We start from the raw sequence: 5,127 nt of genomic DNA, 5'->3' as shown, positions 1-5,127 counted from the left end.
CTGGCCTTGCCCAGCTGGAGAACATCCGGCTGAATCTGGGATCCTGCCGGTCCTGCCCTGCTAGCTGCCACCCTTGGGAACAATGCCTCTGAGGGCTGCAAGGTCAGCTTTGAGGCTCCATTAAAGCATCTTGCTGGGATCACGAGACCCAGGAAATCCTGACAAGGCCACCACTCCGCCACAGAGGCTGAGAGTGTTGGAGACCCCAGATGGCACTTGGTGCTTTCCCCAGCTCATTGCTCCCAGTCAGGAGAATGATGACTGCTTTCGAATTTCCTGACACTGGTGGCTTGAGAGTCATATAGAGGGCTTAAATCCCAGCCTGTGGGGGGCACAGAAATGGAACAGAATGGAAACTGGCTTCCCAGAGTGACTCTTCTCCCTGCCCTCCTTCTCAGTAGCTGTGGTGGGGGTGGCAGGGTGGGGTTGGGGGGCAGGCCCAGCAGGGAGCCTTGTGGCTGAGCACGCATGTCCTGTATAGGGAGATCATCTTGGCTGATACCCTTGGGGTTTCTTTTGTTCCTTTCTTCTGTTTCAGAAGAGGTGGGTGACGGGAGGTAGAGTATGGAGTCTAGTGCGGTGATCTGATTCAATTCTGCAGCGCGGAGAGGGCACTCCGGGCTGCTTGGGAAGGCAGCTGGCCCCTGGATAAGGCTCTGCCGGGCTCCCTGTGCACTTCTCCTGGCGAGCAAGGTAAGTAGATCAGAGGTGAGTCTTCCCAGGGCGTGAGAGAAAATCTCAGATTGTAGCTGCTTCCTCACCATCTCTTCTTGCTTTGTGGTCAATGGGTACAGCATCCCCAGTGACCTCAGCTTACCAGCGGGACCTCTGCCATTTCTTGTGTGAACAGATGGACAGCTCAGGCCAGAAGGAACGAAGGCCAGTGTCACCTTCAAGTCACTGAGTAACACCTGCTGATAGGACTGAGCTGCCTCCACTGGGTCAGACCTTGAGTAACCCTCTGGAAGCCCTTTGGATAACTCTTCTTTACAGGGTTGCGCTGATAATCACTGAACAGGGCACACCTTGCACTTTATAATCACTGCTCGGGGAGTCTCAAAAGGCAAATACACTTGTGAGAGGGAAATGCACTAGTAGCTTCATATTAAGGTACAAATGACCAGTATTAGGTCATTTCCTAAGAGTGGATAGGGTGGGGTGAGGGGATTGGGGCGCTTTGTGCCTGTGGGGGAGGACCCGAGAGGTGGGGATGATGCACACACAGAGGGGCCAAGGGGTGCTCCTATGGGCAGGTACGGACCAGGGTCCGTGGAGCACAAAGTCTGCACCAGTCTGACAATGGTCGATTAGTGTGCACTTGTGGAGCGGAGGAGTTTGTACTGAGGTTTGCACCAAAATCAGTAAGCAAGGGGACAGGACCAACCAGCAAGGAGGGCAGGCGGGCAGGTCTGGGGCGTTAGGGCCTGACAGTGTGCTCCTCTTTCCATGGCTCCTATTTTGGTTCTGATCGCCCTAGATTCACAGCAGTGACAGCACCCGCCCTCCCTGCCTTGGGGGCATGGCTGTGACTTCTCTGTGGGCGTCCCTGGAAAGGGAGACCACAGGGCTTCCAGCAGCACCCAGTGTCCAGAGCACTTGTTTTGTGCCACCTACCAAAATAAGAAGACTAGCAGAGGCCCGCAGGGGCTGCAGGGACTGGAGCTGCAGAGATTTAACTGAGGAGTGTCCTTTGCTGAGAGAAGCATGCCGGAGAGTTGCCATCGAGTGCTATGGAAGCGCCCGGGGAGGAGGGGCACGTGAATTCTGTCCAGGCTGGCAGGTGTCCTGGAGGAGGTGACACTTACGGGGCCTCCAAGGGGAGGGGAAGGTGTACCCTCCACTGAGGGGGCAAGCAGGGGCAGGTGAGCCCCCCGGCCTGTGCTAATGTGCCCTGCGGAAGAAGCAGGAGTATCAGGAAGCGGGACAGCTGACATGGGAGGGGGACTGCAGCAGCCAGGCCCTTCCCTGTACCCCGCAAGTCCTAAACAAACCAGGAAAGGGACACGCATGTTCCAAATGCATCAAATGGCAGCTCGGTGCTAGAAAGGGTGCTCCTTACAGGGAGTCGCCCTGTGGCCGGCGCCCTGCGGAGCTAACCTGGCCCCTTGAGGGGGCTCCCTTGGCCTGCTCAGACTCTGCCACCTGCCCTGCGCACCGCCCCCCCCCCCCCCAGAGCCCCGCTCGCTCAGCTGGCCTGACCACTGACTTGTTCGGGAAGGACTCAAGGAAGAAAGGAAGAGCCTGCCCTGTTGGGTGGCTGCGGGCAAGGCTCCTGGGGCGAGTTGTGTTCCGGTTCCTCCCTGGAGCTGCTGCCTCGAAGGGCGCCAGTTCCTGCGGCCACGGCGCGGGCCCCCCGCCCCTGGCCCGGGTCATACGCCGCCTGGTGTGCGTGCGTGAACACGAGTGGGAGCGGGTGACGTAAGTGCATGGGTGAACACGTGTGCGTGTGTCAGAGTGACTGTGTGGGCGTGCGCGACGGTAAGAGCCAGAGACAAAGAAGGCGCGGCCACGGCAGCAGGAGAGGAAGAGCATCCTCCCGCCTCCCCGCAGGTGCGGGCGCAGGTGCCGGCGCAGTGCAGGCCGCCTTCCGCAGGGCAGGCAGGAGGCCATCCTGGGCTGTTCCTCCAACGTCTCTGGGCCAAGATTCCACGTCAAGGGCTTCAGCTGGACTGTGGTCAGAGCCCCAGGAGGAGCAGGAGGCATGAAAGGAGCTGCCCTTCTCAGCAGAGTCCACCCTTAACTCCTGAGCTGGGCCCCGTGCTGCAGAGACCCTTCCTGCCTGTTCCTCATCTTTGTTGTCCCTGCATGTTCCCCTGTCTTCCCTGGAAGCAGCTCGGGGACTGGAGGTGTGAACAGGCGAGGCTCTGTCCTCAGACCCAAATCCTGGCAAAGGCGCTTCTTCCACATGATCCAAGAAGCACGCCTCTTTTTATGCATGTAAGGCTTGGGGTGCTGGAAAACAGCTCTCTTCCATGAGTCCAATTTGTAAAAAGAAAGAATGACACAAAACACTGGGGGGGAAGGGGTGTGTGTGATGTAATACCTCTGAGGCCAGGTCAGAAAAGATGTTTTGAAGTACAGTGTATTGATAGAAAAGCTGAGGTGCAGTGAGGCTGACAGATCAGGAGACGTTGCTATTGATAAACATAGCTTGTTACTCATAGATCCAGATCAGACCACATTACCGGGAGCCATGCTGGGGGGGCCGTAAGTACCAGGGTCACTCGGGAGATGGAGAGAGGCAGAAAGGTGGGCAAGAACTGTTATTGTGGTTTCTGCAGGAATAAAACACGTGAGACAGGAAGGCAGACTTAGGACTGGCTGGTTTGGATCATTTCAGGGGGCTCTGGAACACAGGGGCTGCCCCTGGTTGTCTGGCATCTGATCCCGCAGGTGACTGGGACAGCTGGGCAGGTGCATAGTGGCCCAGAGCATGGGAGCCCCATAAAGGAGGTGGTTGGGAGTGGCCCTGGATTGGTTGGTTTGCATTTGAAAAAACGCATTCCAGGAATCCACTGACCCAGGAAGAGGCAATCCCTGTGGGGTCAGACAAGGCCCTAGATGTGAAAGCACTGGAATACAGAAAATCACGGAGCTGCTGTCTGGTTTCTGGGACAGTTTCCTTTCAAGCCTGGAGCTGCTGGGTAAGAATCCAAGTGACCTTCAGGCTGCTAGGCTGTGAGTAAGTCTCACAAGGAGCCCATGTGTGTGACACCCCTGAGGTCCCAGCCAAAAGCCAGCGCCAACTGCCCCTCATCTGAGTGAAGCCACCCCCAGATGGTCCTGGCCTCTGCCATCAGGTAACCCCCAGCTGCTGACCCTTCCCAGCTGAGGCTCCCCAACCAAGCCATTCTTCCTGTGTCCTGTTCAAAGACTATGAACACAATAAAGTGTGTTCTAAGCTGCTACATATTGGGGGATAATTTGTTACGCAGCAATAGTAACTGGAAGGACATGTTGCACTTCAACAGAAAGTTTACTTCCAAAGAGCTAGGTTTCTCTCATGTGTGTTCCTTCAGCAGATTATTAGTGCAGAGGCAATATTACATGTTTTTTTTCTTTTTTTGGTCTCCTCAGGACCTCAATGACGTGGCCTCCAGCCCGGCAACCTGAGCAGCCTCTCGTATGATGCCACCTCCTGCTTCCTCACTGCCCAACCCGGCAGTCCGCCTGACTCTCTGGCCGTTGGTCTCCAGTGCCCTGGAAACATCCTCACCTTCTACCTCGCCTGTCAAAAGAGCAAGAAGATCAACACAGCAGGTGTGTACCTGGCTCACCTGGTGGCCCCTGACCTCCTGTTCACACTCGCTCTACTGGAAGGGTCACCTACTATGTGCGGGACTCCAGCTGGCCTCCACGGAGCATGACAGTGTCGAGGGAATCCTCAGGCTGCCCCTCATGGTCCCAGTGGCCTTGCCATAAGCATCTGTGGGCCAGTGGGGATCATACTATCTTGTTCTGTGAAGATTACCTGGCAGGTGTGCAGGGCAGCCCCGGGAAAACCCTCTGGTGGGCAAGAAGGGATGCCATGGGCAGGCCGACCTGCTCACCCTGCTGGTGCAGGTGGCTGTGCTTGTGTGCTCTGGCCTCTGCCACCTCAACATCATCCAGTTCATGGCGACGGGGGTGCTCTGCCCTCGGGGGATGCCCGGAGCACAAGGCTTTTGGACTGTCCCTGTAGTTCACCACGCCACTCAGTGAACTGTGGCATTGACTCCATCAGTGACTTCTTTGCATCTACACATTACAGGAGATGGCTCCTCAGCATTTGAAAACTCAGAGTGTCAGCATCCTCCTCCTCTTCCTTCCAGGCAAATAAGGTCTAGGGTCACCTGGGTGGCTCAGTTGGTGAAGCGTCTGCATGATCTCAGGGTCCTAGGATTGAGTCCCGCGTCAGGCTCCCTGCTCAGCCAGGAGTCTGTTTCTCTCTCTCCCCTCTGCCTCTCTCCTTGCTTGTGTTCTCTCTCACTCTCAAATAAATAAAGAAAATCTTTTTTAAAAAAGTGAGAGAGGGGAAGCCCGGGTGGCTCAGCAGTTTAGTGCCGCCTTTGGCCCAGGGTGTGATCCTAGAGACCTGGGATCGAGTCCCGCGTCGGGCTCCCTGCATGGACCCTGCTTCTCCCTCTG

The 5,127-nt window shown here is 56.6% G+C and overlaps 1 long non-coding RNA gene across 1 annotated transcript; it reads left to right on the top strand.

Annotated features, from left to right (window-relative positions):
- Positions 1-537: 537 nt before the first annotated feature.
- LOC119877395 lies at positions 538-4,894 on the top strand. Its single transcript, XR_005376076.1, has 4 exons — positions 538-693; positions 2,833-2,937; positions 3,509-3,644; positions 4,078-4,894. It is a non-coding gene; the product is annotated as an uncharacterized LOC119877395 (long non-coding RNA).
- The last annotated feature ends 233 nt before the right edge of the window (positions 4,895-5,127 follow it).

Source organism: Canis lupus, chromosome 22 (assembly GCF_011100685.1).
Source record: "Canis lupus familiaris isolate Mischka breed German Shepherd chromosome 22, alternate assembly UU_Cfam_GSD_1.0, whole genome shotgun sequence".
NCBI lineage: Eukaryota > Metazoa > Chordata > Mammalia > Carnivora > Canidae > Canis > Canis lupus.
Note: the sequence above shows the minus strand (reverse complement) of the source record. Positions and strands in the feature narration are given on the sequence as shown.